The sequence below is a fragment of the Lissotriton vulgaris genome, chromosome 1_1 (assembly GCF_964263255.1).
Source record: "Lissotriton vulgaris chromosome 1_1, aLisVul1.2, whole genome shotgun sequence".
In the NCBI taxonomy this organism is placed as follows: Eukaryota; Metazoa; Chordata; class Amphibia; order Caudata; family Salamandridae; genus Lissotriton; species Lissotriton vulgaris.
The window spans coordinates 275,024,854-275,051,733 of NC_141685.1; positions in this window are offsets into that span (position 1 = coordinate 275,024,854).

Consider the following 26,880-nt stretch of genomic DNA (forward strand, 5'->3'; position numbering starts at 1 on the left):
TTAAGCTATTTGTTGACTGCAATGATTTATACAGTTTCTAAAAAATATAGAAACCAAATGCCCTTTCGCTCATTAAGAAGATCAAAGAAAAAGAAATATGCTAACCAGGGTTACTCCCTGTGATTGGCTGGAATACGGAGCAATGACTAAAAACAAGAGTCACTACTAAGTGGTGTGCTTCGGTGTACTTGGACATTGTTTCTAGGCTGATTTCCAGCCCTAGTGGATTTATACCCTGGTGGGCGGGTATTACGACACCATGCGAGCCCCCCTATAATACATGCTTTGAAGGAAATTGGTAACAAAATTACAATATCACTGAATATAGATCTGCAGATCAAATAGTATACCCCCAACTATTTGGAAACACAACCGTGCACCTAGGCCAAACCATTTTTTTAAATTATGGCTTCTTGCTGTTGCATGCAGTACTGGGTATCATGCCAGTTCCAGTGGGTGGAGGCATCGGAGCAGAACCGAACCACCCAATCCAGTGCCATAGTGCCAGCAGGGTGATAGCTCATCTTTGGACATGGTTCAGAGAACCTATTTTCAGAGGGAGGACTGCTCTCTTCATCTCTGTCACTGTGGGGGATAAGCCCACACTGGTCTCTGACAGAGTCATACGCCTCCAACCTCCCAGGGTTTATCCCTAGGCTTTTCGGTATTCAGTTTCTATTTGTTGTGAATTCTGATGGCTTTTTTTCATTGTTTTCAAAAATTGAAAACAATAGTGGTTAACAGTGTTTACTTTTTTGCCATGTAAGAAAAATGGGGATTGTGTTTTTCCAATCCTTATATTCAATTTGGCTTTTATGTCCTTATTTTTTTTTTTTGTATGTTCTTATATAGCGCTCAAATCACCGGGGAGGCATCTCGGCGCTTGCCTTGGGAACCCGTCCTGGCTTTTCCCTGTGAGATAGCCCCTACAGGGCATCCCCAAGGTGAAAGCCAGGCATCCCGCCGGAGGGGGGCCGTTGTGGAGATTAAGCAAGCTTAGTGCCCAGAGTTGCAGAGTGTGAACCCATGATTAGGACAGGCACCGAAGCGAGAATTATCGAGTCCGTGGACATTTGAGCTCAAGACCCTTCTTTCCTTCTCTTTTTCTTGCCATTAGTTCTCCATTTCTTTTTCATGCTTCCATTTCTTTTCAAAACACCCTTTCCTTGAATTTGCGCCTACAAGTAATTTTTCATTATTTACTTACTTCCTGGCCTGCCTCATTTCCTAGCGCTCACCCTCCTCTTTCTAGCACGTCAATCAAATCCCATCCAGGATGTACATGGACGGCAATATGATTACAACTCTTTAAGGTTGATTGCAGCAGATAAAATGTTAATGGTGAGCATTTAACACACCTTCCTGCTTTTCTATTCTTCAGTAGAATGACAAAGGCTGATAAAATATGTTCTACTTAGGGCATTCATTGTGGGTTGCTCTGTGCTCTGTTATTGCAAGCTGGTGTCACGCCGTCCGGCACTTTGTCTTGTGATTCCAAGAAACAACTGTGTTAATAAATGTGGCTCTACTATCTGATCTGGATCCATTCCTGGTCATAGAGAATGTAGCGTCCTTCCCAGCCTGGGTACCCGCTGATGAATATATCACACATGGAGCTTAATATTATACATCTTTATTCATCTGCGTGTAACTGCAAACTGCATTCTAAAACAAGCTTTCAGTGCATTCCGCTCTGACTGCTACAACACAGCTCTACGGAGTCCCTTAGGAGTCAAAAGGGTTCTGTCATAAAACTCGCAAGACACTACATCTCACCCTCTGTTAAATAAAAAAAAACATGTTTTTGCAAATCATATCTATACATACAATTACAATTTTTACACATATATATATATCCGAGGAACTTTGCCTCCTCCAAAAAACAAATGAACAGTCTAACATAGGCAGGCCCAAAGGGAGAGGACGAGGAACAAAAGGCAAAATCGAAAATGAAGAGAAAGTCGAAAAAAACACCAAAAATACCTGGGCTGGGAACACATGGCCAGACAACAAAGAAAACATAATGGCAGAGACAGTACAGAAGCTGATGATAATCAACCTCTCAGGTAGGATTGTAACTGAAGAAGAAGAGAATGTACTTAAATTAGGTTTATCTTTAGTCCAGAAACAAGTTTTAACTATGCACAAACTAGAGTCGATCTTTACAACTTAAAACATAAGTTATAATTGTTAAAACATATTGCTCAGTAGGTCAACAAAGATCTTCTATAACTGACCCTGTTTTAGCAATTGAAGATATTCCAACACTAAGAGTCATCAATGAGTTGAGCCATCAGAGTCAATCAGACAGAGAGAGTGAGAATTTGGACCCCTTTGGTCCAACTCACCTAGCAAATATCCCACAGATTTTTGGGTTATAAACTGGGGACTCAGACCTCACAAGCTTTAGAGCAGCCTCTAGATATACACCTTCGACTGCCAGAGACAACACTGACATCTTTGCTGATTGGGTATCACACGATTTGCTAAATCTTATTGGTAAAACACCATGATATAGAAATAAGACGAAAGCACAGTGGGAAGCAGTTAGATGTTTCCAAATTGATTCTGACTTGGTTATCAAACCCTCTGACAAAGGGGGAACAATGTACTTATGGCTAGAAAAAAAATGTATTTACAAGAAGCACATCACCAACTTAACGACAATGCATGCTACTGCAAAGTTGATAAATCATATTTGATTGACCTACTTCAAAGATATGTCACATTGGTAGAAGGATAGTACGATAGGCAATTACTTAGCTGGGATGAGAGACAATTTATCCAGAATAAGACACCCACTACACCCACACTGTACCTTCTACCCAAAATACATAAGGATGCCCTAGAATCACCAGGGAGACCAATTGTGTCATCAAAAAACAGCCTCCTAGAAAACAGTTCTGTTTTTGTTGAACATTTCTTATTTTTATAACAAAAAGAAAGAGGTTAAGATAGAACAAAAAAAGTTTCCATGTTCACCAAACACTGGAGGTGGAGCAATAGAGAGGGGAATACAATACAACATACAGTGCAAGGTTAGTGAGAACTCAAAGGTGAGAAGGTGGTGAAGAATCAGTGATGCTAAAACCTTGTACCAATGGATCCTTGTTACAATTTTAATACTAGGTCCCCGTCCAGGATTTAAAAAGAAATCGTGGATGCTGGGTAGAGGAACTATTTATGAAATTCCACCTGCTCCACCCTGCATAAGTGTCAACATGTTTCAGCCGGCAATTGACAGTGCCCCGGCTTTCTTCAGGACTCTCACCTCTGTGACCCTGAGTGACAACTACCTAGCATCCACGATTTTTTAAATCCTAGACGGGGACCTAATATTAAAATTGTAACAAGGATCCCTTGGTACCAGAATATTGGATTTACAATGTAAAGAAGTGGCTGAGATACATTGATGATATTTTCTTTGTGTGGGAAGGTACTGAATCAGAATTCAAACTGTTTGTTAATGCACTTGATAACAATGCCATGAATTTAAAATTCACTATGCATCATAACAAAAAGAGCATAGATTTCCTGGATTTGAAACTTGTGGTTGAGAATGGTACCATCCATACTGAGTTGTACAAAAAGAAAACGGCTGGCAACTCGATATTGCATGCTTTGAGCTGCCATCCACCCAATTTCAGATTGGGATACCATACAGTGAATTCCTGGGGGCTATACGAAATTGCAGCTCCACATCCAGTTACCAACGCACCAAACAGGAAATTATAGAAAGATTCAGGAACAGAGGTTATTCATGACAGCTTTAAAACTAGCTGATGCCTGTGTAGTAACCTTGAGTAGAGATGAGGCTGTTTCAATCAACCAACCCTAGAATCCCAAAAAAGACAACACAGGAACCCGTACGTTTTATTATGAAGTTCAGCAGTCATACTGGACAAATACTTAGGATATTAAAAGCCAGATAGGGGATCCTATCCTGAAAAATAAAGTACGTTTAAATCCATCTATGACCTTTCAAAGAAACTCCTCACTTAAAGACCTCCTTGTGAACATTCACCTTCAGGGTAAGGAAACCAATTGGCTGAAACAAGCCAAGGGATTCCGTAAGTGTGGAAACTGCAAAGTGCGCAGATACAGTGATAATATCACTGAAGTCCCCCTTGAGAGAATTAAAACTAGATGGAAAATCTCCAAATTTATCACCTGATTTTGTTGTTTACACCATAATCTGCCCATGTGATATGTGGTATATTGGCTCAACTACCTTTCCAGTAAAAAAATGTATACTACAACATTGGAGAGCCACCACCGATAGGGATTTCAGCTACAGCACAGCTAAACATTTTTCAGAGAAGCATGCAGGAGATTGGACCAAGGCCACATTTTTTGGCCTGGACACAGTCATCCTGCATCAAAGAGGTGGTAATCGACTAGTCTCACTATGTAAGCTAGAATCCCATTTTATTTTACAAGCTGGCACACAATTTCCTGATGGGATGAATCTATGAAACAGCTGCACTTTTTATAGTATTCTGGCAGTGCACCCCTTCTTTTTTCCCCCTCATTCTGCAATAGTAGGTATAAGGAGTTTTCAGGTAACCGCATCTCTGTTCTCTGTTCCTTCACTGCCCCTTTTGTATTCTGGAAATTGGGATTGGGGAGTCTCCCTATAGTGTGTTCGGAGGGGGTCCCCTTAGTTCCATAACCAATTTCAATAAATGTTTCTGTCTTGGCGGAGCTGACCAACCAGGCCACTCGCACAGGCATTATGCATAATCGTAGGATTTTGCCCTTTTTTTAATTGTAAAGTCAACATTTATGCAGCAAACCGGGATTCCTCCCATATATCCCAAAAGTTATACTTTCTACTGGGGTTCCCTTTCCTGTGCATCTTACTTATTCTATTTACTGAGGCTACCCATTCTCGATGTATTGGGGGTGCCGAACTTACCCACTTAACGCAGAGTTCTCTCCGTGCCAGGATCATTAACATAAACAAAAGGTTCTCTACTTTTTTTGTTAAGATATTTGAGCCAACATTTCTAGTCATCCCAAAAATAACAAGATCTATACTTACATTTGTAGCTCTTCTCAGTACTGTGTCTAGAGTCTTACCAACTTCCTGCCAAAATCCGTCGAGCTGGGGGCACTGCCAAAACATATGTAGATTGTCTGCTTTCTCCAATCCGCATTTGGGGCAGCTCTTTATATTTGGCCCACTGAATTTGGATAGCTTCTTCGGGGTCCAGTAAGCTCTATGTGTGGTAAAGAGATGATTTCTCCTTAAGGCAGCGGATTTCACAATTGACCAACATTTTTCCATAGATACTTGCCACAAATTCTGGACCTCCAGCGATGGCAGCTCTTTCCCCCAGGTCGCCTCTGGAATAAGGTACTTCTCCTCCCCTGCTAGAATGAGGGCCCAGTACCAGCAGGAAATTTCTTTTGTTATGGGAGTGTTCTTTATCATCTCTGCCTCTGTTTGTCTTAAGTTTGTCTTAAGACAAACTTAAGACAGACTTAAGTTAGGATTGTGTCTTAAGTCTGTCTTAAGTCTGTCTTAAGTCTGACTTAAGTCTGTCTTAAGTTTGTCTTAAGTCTGTCTTAAGTATGTCTTAAGTCTGTCTTAAGTTTGTCTTAAGGCAAACTTAGGACAAAATCCTAACTTCTGTGAATTCCAAAAGTAGTAAATTCATTCTGTGAATGCCAAAAGTAGTAAGTTTAGGATTGAGTCTTAAGTTCATTCTGTGAATCGGGCCCCTAAGATCTATTTCTGAAGTTAACCAACCATTGTGGAATGGGAGAACTGCGGGTACTATAATGAAGAGCAACGAGACTCCCAAGACTTTTGATGCTTCTTGGTGCAAACCACCTCTAATTCGCCTTGAGAATAGCGATCAAAATAACGAGGCAGGCGCTGGCAGTTGGAAGGCGAAGAACAAGTTTATTTGCTCTACAGGAGAGCACATCGCATTAGACACCGGGGCGATCGTCAGGAGGTGCTCTAACTGCATCTCTGAGGCCTGGCCTTTTATCTGTTTCTTTCGTCACTTTATTGCATGGTCAAACATTCCTGGAGTTACTTTATTACATAGTGAAACATCCTTGGAATCCCCGCCTTAAGCTAGTTCTCACACAAGTCCAGTAGCAAATGTTCCTCCACCCGGATCTTACAGAAGATCGATATCTCGTAGCTGGACATTCTGACAGGACCTAAAACATGTGGGATCGGTCAGATCAAAAGGGTTGGGTCACTGATTAAATTCCGGCCAGTTTGTTGGTGAGGCAAGTTCTGTTGTTACATGGGCAATATGTTATGTTATGTTATGTTATGTGGTTTTTATTAGGCGCACAAATGCTCCAGCTAAGGAGCGTCTTGGCGCCCGACAAGGCAGCTACACAACACAACTAAATAAAACAGCACAAAACACACTAACTAAGGGAATAAAAATGTTTTTAAGGCGCGACGAAAAGAGAGCACATCGCTCATGGCGCGAATTGCCGGGGGTAAGGAGTTCCACAGGGCAGCGGCCCGCACTCGAAATGAGCGACCACCGGCCCTGCTTCGCTTAAAGCGCGGTACCACGGCCAAATCGAGATCTGACGATCTTAAGGGTCGTGCCGGAATATAGTTGGCCATGAGGGTCGTGAGGATCGTTGCCGGGGGCCCCTTCAAGATCTTATGGGCGACGCAGAGGACCTTAAACTGAATCCGCTGCGCCACCGGGAGCCAGTGCAGTGCTCGAATGGTGCTGGAGGTGGGACAGAATCTTGGAAGACCCACCACCGCTCTCGCAGCTGCATTCTGGATCCGCTGCAGGCGCCCTATCTCAGCTACATTCAGACCGGCCAACAAAGAACTAGCATAATCCAATCTAGAGATGACGGTAGCTTGGATCATGAGTTGCCGGGTGGGGGCATCGAAGAACTTTAGCACAGGACGGAGCCCACGCAAGATGCCGAAGCAGCAAGCAGCCGTGCGTTTGGTGTGGCAAGCAAACGTAAGGGAAGGGTCCAACCAGACCCCGAGGTTTTTAAGCTCGGCGACTGGGATGGGAGCGGGACCCAACTCCTCCGGCCACCATCTCTCTCCCCACAGTTCCGGTCGCCTACCAAATACCATCACCTCGGTCTTACTAGCGTTTAGCTGGAGACAATTAAGCGTCATCCACCTAGCGACCGCCCTCAGTCCTTGTTGAAACCTAGGAGCGTCAACCTCCGCATCCCCGCTGATCGTGACCGCTAGCTGGGTGTCATCGGCATATGACACCATGGTCATACCCCATAATTTGACAACCTCAGCTAGCGGCCTTACGTACAGATTGAACAGCGTAGGACTCAGCGAGGAGCCTTGGGGGACGCCCAGGTTCAACGGGTGGAATTTTGACTGAAAGGGTGGGACGGTCACGCTAAAGGCCCGGTTTGATAAGAATGACCGGAACCAGTCGAGCGCAATGCCGGAGACACCAGCATCCTCTAGACGCTGCAGAAGGATAGGGTGCGAGACGGTGTCAAAGGCAGCGCTTAGATCTAATAGCACCAGCGCTGCCGTTTGTCCCGCGTCAAGCACGGAGCGGAGGTGCTCCACCATATAAAGCAGAGCAGTCTCCGTGCTGTGACCTGCCCTAAACCCATTCTGCGTAGCGTCGAGTATGTCAGCTCGACGGAGATGTTCCGAGAGAGCGGCATTTACGTGTGCCTCCATCACCTTAGCCGGCCACGGCAAGAGTGAAATAGGCCGATAGCTCTCCGGCTTGCTTCCATCCAGGCTAGGTTTCAATACACGATGGGGCGGATTTATGTTAACTGGCGCATCCCCAGGGATGCGCCAGTTAACATGCACCACAGTGCGCCAGAGCTCCGCCAGCCATGGTGCGCCGCATTTATAATGCGGCGCACCATGGTGCAAAAACGGCACAGATGCGTGACGCATCTGTGCCGGAAATGTGGCGCATTGCTGGAGTTGCGTCGCAAGCGCGACGCAGCTCCAGCAAGGCTCGGGGGTGCCCCATTTTAACAATGCTGCGTCAAGACCTACGCCTGCTTCAAGCAGGCGCAGGCTTTTGATGCAGCATTGGCTTAAAAGTGACTGAGTGAAATCTCATAGATTTCACTCAGCCACTTTTGCGAGGCGCACCTGCCCCGGAACGCCCACCCTGCGCCGGAACGCCCACAAGCGGCGCAGGGCTTTACAACGTGACGCATCTGCCTAGATGCGTCACGTTGTAAATTGTTTGTAGGGATGCGCCACGTTTACGCCGCCTTGCGTGACGCAACAGCGGCGTAAACGTGGCGCAAGGGCCTCATAAATCTGCCCCTAAGTCTGCAGGGGTGTTAGCGCCTGGGGCCGGATTGAGTAGCCAGGTGCAGTGGAGGAGGTTTTCAAGGAGCCCTGATTGCGTGCAGAGGATGAAAGGACAAGTGTGTTTGGTGTGGGAAGTGGCTCTAGGGTATTGTCATGCTGACATGTTTTTACGACTCAGGTATGTGTGCTCGAGTTCAGTCAGAGCGCGGGGGCGGATGAGGGCAGCTGGGGTGATGTGCCGGTGACCATAAATGTGGGAAATGGCTGCAGTGACTAAAATGGTTGCCGCTTACGCGCTCGTAGGGGCCTTCATTACACAAGATGACGCCGGCAATGTTCATATTTATCGTCTTATTTCCACAACTATACCCCAAATTTATGACTATGTCACCCCTACGTTTGTGAAGGGACTCATATTTTGTAGACAATTTAAAGATGCATATTGAGATTTGTGTTGCACTGCAAGATAACAGATGCCATTGATTGTGCAAATGCTTATGTTATGAATCATGCTGCCACAGTAATCCTCTCATAATGAAGGTGTAAAGTTTCATTTGTTTGAATATAACTTTATTGAGAGTTCATGATTACAACATGCCGCTGACTGATGTGTCGGAATATCGGATATGATATCGAAATGCAAAGTTGAGAGCTGAGTGTTAAATTCAAAATACTGTTACTGTATACTCTATAGCATTGTTTCATTTCTTTTATGTTAATGAAATATTGCTTCAGTGTCTGACGGCGATGAATGTACCTTTAAGAACCCCCTGAACCTATATAAAGACCTTACCATCGATCAGCGGGCTCAAGAATCGTCTTTACAAGTGAGTTCTCAAGTTCTCATATGCAAGATAGATATATACATACATACATACATACATATATATATATATATATATATATATATATATATATATATATACATACATACATACATACATTTTCATATCTTCAATCATCTTTTTTGTGCTTTAATTAGTCTAACTAATTTGGTTGCGGGGAGAAGTCCTCTTCAGTGTGAGAGATTTTCCAAGACAGTTGAGAGGTAACAGCAGTCACTGAGTTTTCAGTTTCATTCTTTCCTTCACCATCTTGATCACAAGACTGATGAATCAAATGCCAAAAGTGAGAAGAGTCTCTGATAACAGACTTTCTAGGATGCTGGGCAGTCACCATGTGTCCCTTGGTGGACACTTCGTGGAAAGGTTCAGCATCACATGGAGCATCAGATTTCTTTCATCGCTTTTGTCAGGGAGATCACTAGATCGCCCATCTTAAACTTGATGTTCTTTGCATGTCGCCTATTGTCTGCATAGGCTTTAATTTTCTGCTTGTTATTTAAATCCTTTGTAAGAGTTGTGTTCTCCATTATCAAAATAACTTTATTCTGAATCTTTTTTATCGACCCATAAAACTACATAGAATAAAAACGTCATACAATAAGAAAAAAATAATTCATCCATGATACCATACATTACAGCTCAAAAACTCATTCCTTGGGTTATTAAAACTCAATCATTAAAATCATGTTACTTTCTCATAATTAAAAATACAATCAACCTAAGATCATCATTCAGTCATCTTCATAGACTAGATTATCCAGAAGTACAAAAGATTTCCATATTTTAATAGCCCAGGTTATATATCCTGCATCAGCTCGACATGCTAATTCAAAACAGTTTTTAAACTAAGCCTCTCAAGAGTTGCATGCTGCCCTGTGTTTCTTTTTAGCATACTCATAAAATGCTCAATGAGTCAGTTGGCCTGCGGCCACAAAGGTGTACTTTGCTGATGTTTTATGCTCAGTTGCTCCAGGAAATCCTTGAGTTACCGACTGTTAAATGTCGGGCCATTATCAGACCTCAAAATGGCTGGAACGCCCCATGTCGTAAAAATGCATCTAGTCTCTCGACGACTCACTTGTGCGTTGGGCATGAGAGGTCTTCTATTAATGGAATATGTAAATACTCGTCTGCAGCAGATGAGACACCAAAACTTAGTTTCTGGCATCAAAACAGACCAACATGTGTAGAAAAGGTTGCAATATACCAGCAGTCTTCTTTGAGCTCCAACTAATGATAACCTTTATTTAAATCAAGGCGAGAGAAGACCTTTGCACCATTTAAGTGTGTTATCAATTACCTTGTTTGCTTGATGCATGTCAGCGCAAATGCGTACAACTCCTTCACTGACCTTTTAGTGGAATACCACTATGACAGCAAACCATGGCGTCAGACCAGTTGAACGCTCAGTAATGTCATGCTTAAGTAATAATTCAACACTAAACAAGAATGCCAATGCTGCCTTTCTTTCTTTGTCACACAGTCTCAATCTCACCTTCGATTGAAACAAGAAGTGAGGCGATCTAAATTCATAGAATGAATCATTTGTTTTTTTATTTTCTTATTTCATTAGAATTTTTTAGTAATTCTCACAAGTCATTTTGCCAAAACATATAACATACAACATTGTGAAATACCTTATGTACATTTAAAACACTCCCCTACTCACACTCTCACATACATTCTTTTGTACAAAAACACTCAAAACACTCTCTCACGCTCTACAAAAACAAGCACAAATTTACAATTTTACAAAACAATATAGTATCAAACAATACCGCCATAGATGTTCTTTTTGACCTATTTGTAAATTTCACAAGTAGTTCTTATTTTTGTTTCCAATCTTATGGCATAGAATAGTACAGGGGCTACGCGTTTCGAACTCTTCTTAATCTCTGAGTTCTCATCAGGACCATAAACTCTGTGTCGGTACTACCAAATGAATTAGTCGGAGTCCTCGGGCACACGGCGCTGGACAACCAGTGTATCTTGACTTTACCGCCACCTATTGAAATCTGTTTTTATGTAGGGGGTTTATTCGAGTGATAGCAAGTTCGCTCCTTAGAGATATGGAGTCTTTGCGGGGAGCCGGATTTTATATGTCCGTCATTTTGGACGCCGTTTCTTTTTTGTTCCGGCTCCTGGGGGTCTGTTTCCTTATCCAGCTCCCCGCAAAGACTCCATATCTCTAAGGAGCGAACTTGCTATCACTCGAATAAACCCCCTACATAAAAACAGATTTCAATAGGTGGCGGTAAAGTCAAGATACACTGGTTGTCCAGCGCCGTGTGCCCGAGGACTCCGACTAATTCATTTGGTAGTACCGACACAGAGTTTATGGTCCTGATGAGAACTCAGAGATTAAGAAGAGTTCGAAACGCGTAGACCCTGTACTATTCTATGCCATAAGATTGTAAACAAAAATAAGAACTACTTGTAAAATTTACAAATAGGTCAAAAAGAACATCTATGGCGGTATTGTTTGATACTATATTGTTTTGTAAAATTGTAAATTTGTGCTTGTTTTTGTAGAGCGTGAGAGAGTGTTTTGAGTGTTTTTGTACAAAAGAATGTATGTGAGAGTGTGAGTAGGGGAGTGTTTTAAATGTACATAAGGTATTTCACAATGTTGTATGTTATATGTTTTGGCAAAATGACTTGTGAGAATAACTAAAAAATTCTAATGAAATAAGAAAATAAAAAAACAAATGATTCATTCTATGAATTTAGATCGCCTCACTTCTTGTTTCAATCGAAGGTGAGATTGAGACTGTGTGACAAACAAAGAAAGGCAGCATTGGCATTCTTGTTTAGTGTTGGATATTAGGCTGTGGCTTGGCCTTGCTGCTTGGGAGCCCATACCCAGTAGTGCTTATTTGTAAGTAATAATTCAAGTATTTTTTTTACAGCTTCTTGTAAATGAGAAGCAATTTGTCTATTTGTCTGAGCAACAGGAGGGGCATCTTCATTATTATGCAACTTTGCTTTCATAGTCCGAAGTTTTCCTAAATCATTAAACAACTTAGGGAAATGACTTACTATTTTGTGTTGCGCATTCATGTTGTAGTTCACTGATATCGGTTCCATATCAGCTGCTGTACTGAAACTGGGCAGACAGGCACTTGACACTGTACCTTGAAGCACAAGGATGGGTTTGTGTACCTTCGTTTTCTTGTGTTTCATTTTAACTACAAATGAACCTTGAATTTTTATGGGTGTCGATACAGCCCATGTTTACAATTTAGTTTTCGATAGGGTAGGGCGTGGCAATGGAGATAATTTATTGTATTTCTCTTCAGGCATTATGTTTATCGATGGACAACTAACAATGATGAAAGGTATTGAGTAACCATTTATTTTCAATGTAATTTCCAGACAATGTTTGTACAACTTTGTTGCTTTGGCATGTGGACTTTTCTTTGACTGACATTTTTCCTAACATGCCGCCAGTCCGACAAGAGCACGTTTCTCTGAGGGAAACATTGACATGGCGCAGCCATCGTCCTCATTTTCACTTGATATTGAGGAGGCAGAACTATTTGATGATGAATTAGATGACAATCAACTTCGTTCAGTGTCAATTTGTCTTAATTGGTGCCTCCGCTTGGCCTTCTGGGTGTGTCCTTCAGTCTTTTGCTTTGGCTTACGTTTTATACTTATGAATGATTCACTCTGAGCTCCTCCTGTCTCCATGTCAGCAGCTTCTCTTTCAGCACTCTCCTTAGCTCTAGCAGTCATCAACACTCACTCCAGACTAAGAGTTTCTCTCAGAATTCGTCATCTGAATGAATCTGACAAGCATCCATCAGTAACTCTAAGACGCATAGCTTCTTCATCATTAAATGAATTGACTTACAGTGTTCGATGAGTGTATTGAGTCTCTTCACAAATTCATCAATGGTTTCACCAACTTTTTGGTGTTCTTGACTGAAAATGTACCTTTTGTAATCAATGTTTGATATTGGATTGAACTTGAGATTCAGCATTTCTTTAAACTGGCGGTATGTGATTTTTTTGTTAGTTCAAAGCATTTCTTTATGACTTCTTCACAAAATCCCCAGCAAGACTTTTGAGATACTGGATAATCTTTTTGTTATTGGTCTCTTCAAGTGCATCAATGAAATCATCAAATGTCTCTATCCAAGCAGTCCATCTATTGCCGATATTTGGTTTTTGGCTGTATCGAAAGGTGGTGGTGGTTTCAAGAACGCTACAGCATTGTAGACCATTGCAGAGCTTGAAAGTAGCATGCTCCTGGATGCTATTTGTTGCTCAGTATCTCTGAGACCTTGTGACCTATTGGCTTCAGGATCCTCTTTAATGATGACTGAAGATGATACCTTCTTCTTGGTCGCCATCAGAAAAACTGCTTTTCCCGATTCTGATAACATTGGAAATTGTGATAATCTGTTGCGTACCTGTTAAACACAACCGTTGCTTGGCCTGGGTTGCGGCACCTGCAGCTGAGGTTGTATCAGCTCTGAAGAGCAGCCCCAGGGTACTTCTCCCTAAGCCACTTCACCGAATGCTATGGTATGATGACTATCTTTAATGGATTCAGTAAGTGATTATTTCTTCTCTTCTAAATGTCAATTCACATTTTCTGACACCTGCTTGTTCTCAGCCTTGCAGCGCTTCTGTTCACAGCATTATTTTGCAAGTTATGATTATCAGCGTTTCTTAAACACGGTTGAATCTGTCTTCAGCGTTAACACTCCGTATAATGAACAACTTTATCTTGTGTGGCAGTGCTAAATCTTTATGTATGGCCTGACAAGCAGATTCTCGGCCATCAACATGTCGATTCTTTGCAACACTTCCCTTTTTCTTCACCTGCTTTACAACAGCTGGAGTTACGCTTTTACTCAACATGCATGAAGTGTTGATTCCATACTTCAAGAGTGACGCACATAGCACTTACAGGCAGTTTGCTTGGACCACTGCAAACTCTCTGGGAGAGCACAGTCGTTCTTTGGGTTACTTATCCCCTATCTCATTGCCAGTTGTAGCATTCTCCCCAGCCTCGGTACCCGTCAATGGATACTCCACACATGGAGCTTAATATTACACGTCTTTGTTCGTTTGCGTGTAACTGTAACCTATTCATTCTAAAACAAGCTTTCATTCCATTCTGCTCTGACACCTAGGTCACAGCTCTATGGAGACACTACAGAGAAGACATCTGCTAAGGAATTATTATGCACTGTTAGCAGTGGGGTCCTTGGTGGCAGCAAATGGTTCAACTGTGTAAAGAAGCAGCTAGGTTAGGAAAGAAATATCATGACCCACAGGACGCCTTGCGTTGTTTACCTGTGCAGTTCACATTGTGAATTGTTTATTTTACATGGTTGGGTTGCACCTATGGGATTTTTTGTTTATTTGAAAGTCAGTACAAGGACTGCCAAGCTTTGATTTGGACCAAAATGTGGGCCTTTGTACATCTGAAAGAAGTGCAGGGAACCCTGCTTCTGCTGGGCTTGTATGTACCATTGCCCAATGCCTTTACCTTCGTGCTCTGTGCAACGTTCAATCAATCAATACATTTATAGAGCGCTCTACTCACCCGTGAGGGTCTTAAGGAGCTGAAGGGAGGAGGGTGCTTCTATTGCTCGAAAAGCCAGGTCTTGAAGGTGAGATGGTCTTGGGTCAGTCGTAGGTGGGTGGGGAGGGAGTGCCATGTCTTGGCGACCAGGTAGGAGAACGATCTTCCTCTGGTGGTGTTGTGGGACATTTAGAATCTTTGGGAAAGAACAAGCACAAATTGAGCACAGCTCAATATGTCTCCATCAGTGGCGGCTGGCAGGGGAATGAGGATGGAAGGGCGGGGACCCCCCAAAAAACAAGCATTGGAAATGCAATATGTATCGGATTTATTTGAGTTTGAGCTAATGGCATTGTAAATGGCAATGTCTTTTCGCCATGTGTTATGGAGTGTATGCATGTGGTGTGTAGTGGAATTATGTGGGTTGGATTTGAATTGTAGCAATGGTGGCATGCTGCGCTTTAGATGAATATGTTTAAAAGTAAAGTGTGCCATACTGCGATTGCTACAATAGTTAATTGTGGATGCGTTAACAATTGATGTGTGTACTGATGGCTGGTTGTGTATGTGCCTGTAGAAATTGTGCACTGATGGCTGGTGGTGTGTGTGCCTGGTGGAAGCGTGCACTGCTGGCTGGAGGTGTGTGTGCCTGGTGGAAGCGTGCACTGACAACTGGTAGTGTGTGTGCCTGGTGAAAGCGTGCACAGATGGCTGGTGGTGTATGTGCCTGGTGAAAGCGTGCAATGACGGCTGGTGTTGTATGTGCCTGGTGAAAGTGTGCACTCAAGGCTGGTGGTGTGTGTGTGTTCCTGGTGAAAGCTCGCAGTGACGGCTGGTGTTGTGTGTGCCTGTTGAAAGTGTGCACTGACGGCTGGTGGTGTGTGTGTGTGCCTGGTGAAAGTGTGGTGGTGAGTGTGTGGTGGTGTGTGTGTGTATGTGGTGTTGTGTGTGTGGTGTTGTGTGTGTGGTAGTGTGTGTGTGGTGTTGTGTGTGTGTGTGTGGTGTGGTGTGTGTGGTGTTGTGTGTGGTCTTATGTATGTAGTGTTATGTGTGTGGTGTGTGAGGTGGTGCGTGTGTGAGGTGGTGTGTGTGTGTGTGTGTGGTGTTTTGTGTGGTCTTATGTGTGTGGTGTTGTATGTGTGTGGTGTGTGTGTGGTGTTGTGTGTGTGTGGTGTGTGTGGTGTGTGTGTGTGGTGTTGTGTGATCCTCTGTGAGACACCGGGGTCTGTCATCTGGAATGGAAGCTTTGGCAAGATGGGGGAGCATGGATATGTTGTGCTTCTCGCCTTGCACACTCACACACTGCTCACCCTGCACACACACACACTGCTCACCCTACACACTCACACACTGCTCACCCTACATACCCACACACTGCTCACCCTGCACACTCACACACTGCTCACCCTGCACACTCACACACTGCTCACCCTGCACACTCACACAACGTTCACCCTGCACACTCACACACTGCTCACCCTGCACATGCACACACTGCTCACCCTACACACTGCTCACCCTGGGAGGGAGAGAGCAGGAAGGTAGTGAAATAAAGAAAGTGATAAGATGAACGTATCCAGGAGGTGACGCGCTCAACACACACCAATCGTTACCAATAGCACACAGTGTTGTCATACATACACTTCGCACACAGTGTGACACACAAAACAAACATCAGTGGCTACCAATAGCACACAGGGTTCTCACACGCACACACACCGCACACAGTGTGACACACAAAACAAACATCAGTGGCTATAACTGGCATACAGTGTTCTCACACGCACACACACCACACACAGTGTGACACACGAAACAAACATCAGTGGCTATAAATGGAACACAGTGTTGTCACACACACCGCACTCAGTGTGACACACGAAACAAACATCAGCGGCTACCAATAGCAAAAAGTGTTCTCACACACACCGCACTCAGTGTGACACACGAAACAAACATCAGTGGCTACTAATGGCACAGTGTTGTCACACGCACACACACTTCGTAGACAGTGAGACACACAAAATAGAAGTCAGTGGCTACCAATGGCACACAGACAGTGTTGCCAGTCAAACAGACCTCACATTCACATTGACACTCAAGAATGCTACACACAAACACTGAACATACATACACACAACAGAGCTGGAGATACGTCAGTGTCGCAGACATTGGTGAACCACACAGTGCTACACCATTGTGCCACACAGAGCGCTACACCCCTGTGCCACACACAGCGCTACACCCCTGTGCCGCACACAGCGCTACACCCCTGTGCCACACACAGCGCTACACCCCTGTGCCACACACAGCGCTACACCTCTATGCCACACACAGCGCTACACCCCTGTGGCACACACAGCGCTGCCCCGTGACGCGCACTGCGCTTGCATCCAGCGCCAGGCGGGGGCGGTGTGAGGACGAGGCACTGTAGCAGCCCCGGGGGGCTTGTGAAGTCTGCCCTCCGCCCGGACAGATTGGACAGAACGCAATTAGCGTTCAGACGCAGCCCCCTCTCCCTGTCCCCGCCACACGCACTGCGTGCAGCTGGCTGCAGAAGATTACACACACACACGGCCCTCTCCAGGCGCTGCCGTCTCTGGGCACTTTCTCCCAGAGAGGGGGCCGCTCCCCCCCGGAAATGTCACCAGGGAACCTGCTCAAAGATGACACAACCCGCAGACGAGCGCACTGCACTCCGCAAAGCGCTTCAGGAGTAGGAGGCGCTACATAAAGGCAATTACAACACAGGGCAATACATTCTACGTGCTACAGCAGAAGAGAAAGGCCAAGGATGGGGGTTTCGCTATTAACTATTAGTATTGAGGTTTTTATTTTGTTATTTAGAAAAATGACAATTGAATTGAGGAAATCCGCGCGTTGCTTCGGTTGTGAGTTTCGGGGCGCACGATTCACCACAGGCTGTGGCCCCCACCGGGGCACTCCCGGGAGCTGGTGATACAAGGGAACACCACACAGTAATGTGACACAGACCACATTACTGTGTGGAAGCATTTCCGAGATTCCGCTTTCTAAAGGGTGTCGCTTACCGCGGCATTTCGAGGTCTCTCGTTTTCTGGTCCACTCCTGGTGAAAAGGATTAGTCCTTCCGTCGCTGACTGTGTAGATGGAAAGCCCAGATTTAGTAAGTATAAGAAACAATATATAAGAAAAATGCAAGCGATCGAAAGCGATCGCAAACTACAAAAAAAAAGCCCGTGAGTGGTGCGTGCACGCCACTGCGAGCATATGTTTTGAATTATCGCGGCTGTCAAGCCCCGATAATTCAAAACATATGGCCTCTGGTGTGCATAACAGACACCAATAGGCCATAGGCGGAGCTACGCGACTGCCTATGGCCTATTGCGTGTACTGTTTAAAAACAGCACACACGCAAAGGCCAATGGAAATGGACCTTGGAAATCCACACGCACGAGCTACGTGGAATTTCAAGGTCCATTTTCAAAACGCCGGGAATAGAACTCTCGCTGCGCGACACTGCATGCGCAGTGTACGGCAGGCCCAAGCCCTAAAAACACTTACCTCTTCCGCCGGCCGAATCTCTCTTCTGCTTCTCCAGTGAGTCCCAGAACCAAGAAGCACCAAGGATCCCCATAGCCAAACACAAAGCTGCAATGCAGAGTTTTTATTGGCTCCCCTAAACCAATCACAACGCTGCAATGCAGCATTGTGATTGGTCTGGACACCGTGGATTGGGGCTCAGATGAGGACTGGGGGGCCTGAGCATGTTGCCCACCAGGCTGTGTAATGCAGCCTGGTGAGGAACATGCAAAGTGCGCATGACTGTTTGGATGGCCCGAGAAGGTGCTCACTGTCTCTGTGGAAGGCACTCTTACTTCTGCTGCAGAGGGTTCTCCACCGAAACATCAAACCACCCTACAGAGCTTTTGGGGCAGATTTACAAGCCCCTGGCGCCTCATTTACGCCACCGTTGCGTCACTTTTGTGACGCAGCAGCGGTGCAAATCCTGCTCCATGGTGCGGGGGTACTTACAACGTGACGCATCTGGGAGATGCATCACGTTGTAAAGCCCTGCGCAACATGTATGCGTTTCTGTGCAGGGGGAGGCGTTCCGGCGCAGGAACGCCTCCTAAAAGTGGCTGAGTGAAATCTACAAGATTTCACTCAGTCACTTTTAGGCCCATGCTGCGTCAAAACCCTGCGCCTGCCTGAAGCAGGCGTAAGGATTGACGCAGCATTAACTAGATAGGGCCCCCTGAGTATTGCTGGAGCTGTGTCACGCTTGCGACGCAACTCCAGCAATGCGTCACTTTTACGGCACAGATGCGTCACGCATCTGTGCCGTTTTTGCACCATGGTGCGCCGCATTGTAAATGCGGCGCATCCATGATGGCAGAGTTGTGGCGCACCATAACTGGCGCATCCCTGCTGATTTGCAGGGATGCGCCAGTTATTGTAAATATGCCCCTTAGTTTCTAAGATTGTAAATTTACTGTGAATAGATTGACCAGAAATGTCAGTGTACTGAATGTGATGCCCTGGGACCCACATGAAAGAGCAAAGAGGAAGCTGGGTGATTTTCTGCTAAAAAAAAACCATATAAAACGAACGTTTAATAGTAGTACATTAGAAAAACGTACGCGAGGAGAGGTAAACAGAACTATTGGGACATTTTGAATTTTGAAAACTTTTGAGACTGAAATCTTCTAAATGAAACTAGGGCAGGGGGAGGGGGCGGCGTCAGTCACACGAGGCTGTCCAGCATCCGTGTTTCAAGTTAAAATCATTTGTTTACAAATGGATATGTTCTGTAATCGGATAAAGATAGACATTTGTACAGAAGACGTTGCTCCTGTTTGCCCTCTGCTAGGATAAGAATACAACATGGAAAATAAACAAATTCTGTTTTAATTCCAGTGGCTGCATATGAAGGGCCAGGGCCTGTCTGCTAATGAGGTTTGCACCGAGCACTGGGGGCGATGCAGGCCAGCACCACCCCTTACTGCATAACAAAGCGCTCTGTTTCCACGGATTTAAATATTTTGATGTCAAGGACAACTTCGGAGCGAGCAGCGCTCTGGGGCAGATGGGGAACAATGCCGCTGACACCTGCCTCAGCAGTGGGAGGTCAGAGGTCACTGACCGGGCAGCTGCCTTGCTCAATCCTGGCTCGTTTCCTCGGGGACGTGCTGAACTTTGCCTCCAGAGGAAATTCTTTTAAAAAACACATTTATTTTCTAGACATGTCGGAGTGTTTTAAATCCGGCCTCAGGCCGACGAGGACAAGACAGACATACACAGCCAGGAGGCCCCAGTCATGGCCCCCAGAGGGAGCGGGGGTTGGGGGGCAGGGGCTGGCATGCTGCAGTGTGCCCCCCAGCTAGCGACACCGCCCTAAAGTGTGGCAAGTCCCGAAAGAAGCCGCACCGCAAACTAGTATCTGTGATACTATGAAGATCTACAGGCAGGGTCGGATTGGGATTAAAAATCGGCCCGGGCATATTGCCTATTGCATATTGCCTTTCCGCAAACCACTGCCTCTGCGAAATTTTATAAAAAAGGGGGAATAAAAAAAACGCACAGATTAGTTTACACTGGTGAAACACACCTGAAAACAAGTGAGGCCACTTATGCTCAGGCCCCCTGTCCTATGCATGCATTAATGGGCCGGCAGCGACAGAAAGGGAGTGACACCTCTGCTGTTAATAAGAGGGAGGTAATGGACGCTCATCTGCCTCCAGAAAGGCCACTCGGGCACTCACTGAGCCGCTGGCGGTATCGAACACAAACACCACCCAAATCGGCCCCAGGCTGCACATGTAAATGTAAATGTAAATGTACATGTATTTATATAACGCAAATCACCGACCCGGTATCTAAGCGCTTGCTTAATCAATCAATCAATCAAAGCATTTATATAGCGCACTACTCACCCTGAGGGTCTCAAGGCGCTAGGGGAGGGGGGTCCGCTACTGCTCGAACAGCCAGGTCTTGAGTTGCTTCCTGAAGGCGAGGTGGTCCTGGGTCAGGCGGAGGTGGGTCGGGAGGGAGTTCCAAGTCTTGGCGGCGAGGAAGGAGACGGACCGTCCCCTGTGGTGGCTCTTCGGATGCGGGGGACGGCGGCGAGGGCGTGGCCGGTCGATCGAACTGGCGTTTGGGAGCGTAGAAGTTGAGGCGGCTGTTGAGGTATCCTGTCCCTTGGTTGTGTAGGGCTTTGTGTGCGTGGGTGAGGAGACAGAAGGTGATTCTCTTGTTGACCGGGAGCCAGTGCAGGTCTCCCAGGTGTCCGGAGATGTGGCTGCGACGGGGGATGTCCAGGATGAGTCGTGCTGAGGCGTTCTCGATCCGCTGGAGTCTCTTCTGGAGTTTGGCGGTGGTTCCGGTGTAGAGGGAGTTGCCGTAGTCCAGACGGCTGGTGACGAGGGCCTGGGTGACCGTCTTCCTGGTCTCGATGGGGATCCACCGGAAGATCTTACGTAGCATGCGCAGGATGTTGAAGCACGACGAGGAGACGGCGTTGACTTGTCTGGTCATGGAGAGGGAGGAGTCCAGGATGAAGCCCAGGTTGCGTGCGTGGTCTGTTGGTTTGGGTGCGCTGCCTAGGGCGGGGGGCCACCAGGAGTCGTCCCAGGCGGAGGGTGAAGATCCCAGGATGAGGACTTCCGTCTTGTCCGAGTTCAGTTTCAGGCGGCTGTTCTTCATCCATTCAGCTACCTCTTTCATCCCTTCATGAAGGTTGGCTCTGGCGGTGGTGGGGTCGTTGGTGAGGGAGAGGATCAGCTGGGTGTCGTCGGCGTAGGAGATGATGTTGAGGTTGTGCTGGCGTGCGATGTTTACGAGGGGGCTCATGTAGACGTTGAAGAAGGTTGGACTGAGCGAGGAGCCTTGAGGAACGCCGCAGATGACTTCGGTGGCTTCTGATCTGAACGGGGGAAGGCGGACTCTCTGTGTCCTTCCGGCGAGGAAGGAGATGATCCACTCTTGTCCCTTTTCCTGGATTCCGACGTTGCTGAGGCGCTGCACTAGTGTACGGTGGCAGACAGTGTCGAAGGCCGCGGAGAGGTCCAGGAGGATGAGGGCTGCTGTTTCTCCGTTGTCAAGCAGGGCTCGGATGTCATCGGTGGCTGCGATCAGGGCGGTCTCGGTGCTGTGGTTGTCCCGGAAGCCAGACTGCGAGAGGTCGAGGGATCCGTTCGTCTCGAGGAAGGCAGCCAGCTGCTTGTTGACGGTCTTCTCGATGACTTTTGCAGGGAATGGGAGCAGTGAGATGGGGCGGTAGTTCTTGAGGTCGGTGGGGTCGGCTGATGGCTTCTTTAGTAGAGCGCTGAGTTCGGCGTGCTTCCAGCTCTCCGGGAAGGTGGCGGTGTCGAAGGAGGTGTTGATGATGTCCCGCAAGTGGGGTGCGATGACAGCGTCGGCCTTGTTGAAGACGTGGTGAGGGCAGGGGTCGGTCGGAGATCCGGAGTGGATGGAGTTCATCGTGCGGACGGTGTCTTCGGTGCTGATCGGGGTCCAGGCGTGGAGGGTGGTGGTGGGGGGCGGTGGTTCGGTCGTGGCGTGCGTCGGTTGAGTGCTGAAGCTGTTGTGTATGTCCGCGATCTTGTTGTGGATGTAGGCAGCGAGGGAGTTGCAGAGGTCTTGCGAAGAGGTCATGTCGTTGTTTCCGGCGTTGGGGTTGGAGAGCTCTTTAACGATGTTGAAGAGTTCCTTGCTGTTGTGTACGTTGTTGTTCAGTCGTTCCCTGAATGCAGTTTTCTTGGTGGCGTGGATCAGTTGGTGGTGTTTGCGGGTGGCGAGCTTGAGGGCAGTCATGTTGCCGGGTGTTGGGTCTCTGCGCCAGGCTCTTAGGGAACCGGTCCTGGTATTCCCCTGTGAGATAACCCAGGCAGGGTATCCGCAAGGTGAAAGCCAGGCATCCCGCCGCGAGGGGCCGTTGTGGAGATTAAGCAAGCTATTGCCCAGAGTCGCAGAGTGTGAACCCGTGAATCGAGTAGGCACCGGAGCGAGAATTGTCGAGTCCATGGATATTTTAGGACTCAAGACCCCGCCGAGCCGGGAATTGAACCCTGGTCCCGGGCTGACCTCTGCTTCCAGGTCTGCCTCCTCTAACCAGTGAGCCACACTTCTCCACTCCATAAAAGCAGCCCACAACAGGAATTCGGGGACCGGCCCCTCGGGCATTGCCCGAGTGCCCATATTACCAATCCGACGCTGTCTACAGGTAATGCATAACAGGGCGCCAGGCCAACTGGAGCACTGCATTACACTGCACGACCCACAGCAATACTGCACTATCGAATGGGAGTCCAGTGCAACGCTGAGCACTGCATTAGACGGCACGACTCACAGCAATACTGCACTTTCGAATGTGAGTCCAGTGCAATGCTGAGGACTGCATTACACTGCATGACCCACAGCAATACTGCACTATCGAATGTGAGTCCAGTGTATTACACTGCATGACCCACAGAAATACTGCACTATCGAATGTGAATCCAGTGCAATGCTGAGCACAGCATTACACTGCATGACCCACAGCAATACTGCACTATCGAAGGCCAGTGCAACGCTGAGCACTGCATTACACTGCATGACTCATAGCAATACTGCACTATTGAATGTGAGTCCAGTGCAATGCTGAGCACTCCATTACACTGCACGACCCACAGCAATATTGCACTATGAATGTGCGTCCAGTGCAACGCTGGGTGCTGCATTAAACTGCACGACCCACAGCAATACTGCACTATTGGATGTGAGTCCAGTGCAATGCTGAACACTGCACGACCCACAGCAATACTGCACTATCGAATGTGAGTCCAGTGCAATGCTGAGCACTGCATTACACTGCACAACCCACACCAATACTGCACTATCGAATGTGAGCCCAGTGCAACGCTGAGTAGTGTATTAGACTGCAAAACCCACAGCAATACGGCACTATGAATGTGAGCTCAGTGCAACGCTGGGCGAGGCAATAAACTGCATGACCCACAGCAATGCTGTACTATTGGATGTGGGCCAGTGCAACGCTGAGCACTGTATTAGACAGCATGACCCACAGCAATACTGTACTATCGAATGTGAGGCCAGTGCAACGCTGAGCACTGCATTATACTGCACGACCCACAGCAATATTGCACTATCGAATGTGAGTCCAGTGTAATGCAGAGCACTGCATTAGACTGCATGACCCACAGCAATACTGCACTAACGAATGTGAGTCCAGTGCGACGCTGAGCACTGCATTAGACTACATGACCTACAGCAGTACTGCACTATCGGATGTGAGTCCAGTGCAACTCTGAGCACTGCATTAGACTTCACGGCCCACAGCAATACTGCACTATTGAATGTGAGTCCTGTCCAATGCTGAGCACTAAAGTGCCTGGAGCACTGGACTCCTGCACTACAGAGTGCCAGGGCCACTCGAAGGCTGCACAATGGAAAACTGAACCATATAGTAAAAGGCACCCATAACTGGGGTGCAAAAGGCCCTCACACCATTGGCCGACCGTGCTGCAAGCTGCACTAACGATGGCAACACACATGGCCCACAACAGGAAGCCCATAGGAGTTACAGACGTCCAGTCCATGAGGCCTTTGAATCAGTAGTGTGGGCAGTGCTTAATTTGAGCCGGTGCTTTTCAGTGTTTAGCATCGGCACTTAATCATCAACACCAGCGCTTTTCATTAGCAGCAGCTAGGGACACATTAATTTATGGTAGGCAGGGGACGATTAAGTGAGTTGCCCAGAATCACAGGATTTGAGCCGACGCCGAGACTCAAACCTGGTTCCCCAGCTCCAAAGTCGGCAGCTCTGGCCTTTTTGCCACATTCTCGCCCAACTTTTATGGTTAATAGTTGGTTCTGTTTAGGCGGCGCTAAGAGGAGAAATGGGCTGGTGCAAGCTGCCTCCAGACAAGAGCCCCGGCACAAATTCACCACACAGTCTGGGCTGACTACAGAAACCCCAAAAATTGACTTCTGTCGCAGAGTGAGCCCGCCACCATGGAAAGGTCAAACGATGTTGCCCAGATCCTGGTGTTGACCTGCATAGTCTACTTGGAGGTTTTCACCATTTGCTTTGGACAGGGAAGCAGGGGGTGATGTTGTGCATGAGCAAGGGGTGCAGCAGCCCCCTGTGTGAGCCAGAGGACAGAGGTGCAACAGCTGTGCCCACTGCCAGCCCAATCTACCACACCCTCTGATGGTTTCAGCTAAAAGCACTTTACAGACTACTGACACCTGTACACAAAGCAGCCCTTGGAATGGCCCATCTACCAGGCTGAGGTCTTGAAGCGGTTGATCCACCTCTTGTGTCCACTTTCCTGGAGCTCGCTGCGACTGACATCCGGGCAAGCCCCTCACTCACTGAGTCTAAAACTGCACCCAAGAGCCACCAGATGGGATCAGAAAAAAAGAACAAAGCCTCCTCTTTATTCAAACTGAAAGTGCAAACTGTAAAAAACTCTAATGCACTTTTCATCTAAACTCTTATAAACGAGTTTGTTATTCTACAGAAGCCAGAGAGAGCAAATGGCCTTGTCCAATAATAAGACCGGAATTTGGGGGGCAGTAAAGACTACTACAAGTCAGGGGTTATTAATGCCCTACCACTACACATCAGGGGTTATCAATGCCCTACCACTACACATCAGGGGTTATTAGTGCCCTACTAAACATATGTAAGACAGACTTGAGACAAACTTAAGACAGACTTAAGTTAGGATTTTGTCTTAAATTTGTCTTACGTCTGTCTTAAGTCTGTCTTAAGCCTGTCTTAAGTTTGTCTAAAGACAAACGTAAGACAAAATCCTAACTTCTGTGAATACCAAAAGTAGTAAGTTCGTTCTGTGAATGCCAAAAGTAGTAAGTGCATTCTGTGAATACCAAAATAGTAGTAAGTTTAAGATTGAGTCTTAAGTTCATTCTGTGAATCGGGCCCATTCTGTGAATGCTAAAAGTAGTAAGTGCATTCTGTGAATACCAAAATAGTAGAAACATTTAGGATTCAGTCTTAAATTCATTCTGTGAATCGTGCCCCTTGTTTTTAATCCCTGCCTATGGAATCACAGTAGAATGATATGGGTCTCGCAGACGATACCCCAATATTAAGTTTCATTTCATGTTGGGCCATTATGGTTTTGTTGTCGGTTCTCTTCTTCTTGTTAAGACACTGAGGATGGCTTTGCAATTGCCTCAAAAGGAATTCATATGAATGGAGATATTAATTACCAGAAATCCTGTTGAGAAATGGTAGCTTACTATGTGGCTCGCCATCATGGGTCCGAGCCCTAATCCTTCTGATGAAGTAAGAAATCTTTTAGTATCCACGATCAATAAGGTGATGAGAACCTGCTACTGGCATTTACCATTTTTTAAAAGAAAATATGCCTTTTTTCCGGCATATCTTCATAAGCGACTTGTCACCACTTATATTCAATTACGACTAGATTATGCTAATTCTTGGTACTAGATTTTACCTAGGAAAAGTATCAGAAGATTACAGTTTACTCAAAATGCGACTCTTGTATACTTTCTGGTGCCCCCTCTATAGAGCACATCATGCTTGCTTTGAAACAGTTTTTTTTAGCTGCCGGTGGCTTAAAATTATTTTTAAATCTCTGGTTATTGTTTAGAAGATTGCCCATAATGGTATTCCCATATTATTAGCCAATTAATTAAAATGGCATGTCCCAATACTCAGTTGGCCTAAAGGCTAGGGCACTCGACCTTGGACCTGGAGAACACTGGGTTCGAATCTCTGTAATGACACCAAAAATATCCTGTGATTCTGGGCAAATCAATTAGGGGCATATTTACGTCTTCTGGCGCATCTCTGCAAATCAGCAGGGATGCGCCAGAACAGATGCGCCACGTAATCCCCCCTTGCGCCACCACAGATGCGGCGCATTTACAATGCGGCGCACCATGGTGCAAGGAGGAGCAGATGCGTGACACATCTTGAGGCGCACGGGCAGCGAATTGCTGGAGTCGCGTCGCAAGCGCGACGCAACTCCTGCAATGCACAGGGGCTGAACAAACTCAACATGGTGCCTCACTACTTACGCCTGCTTCAAGCAGGGGTAAGGATTTGACGCAGCAGCGTCGTAAAACTGACTCAGTGAAATCTTGTAGATTTCACTACGTCAGTTTTACGTGGCTTTCCGGCGAGGTAACGCCCACCCTGTGACAGAACGCCCACATGAAACCTGACACAGGTTTCATGTGGCGCA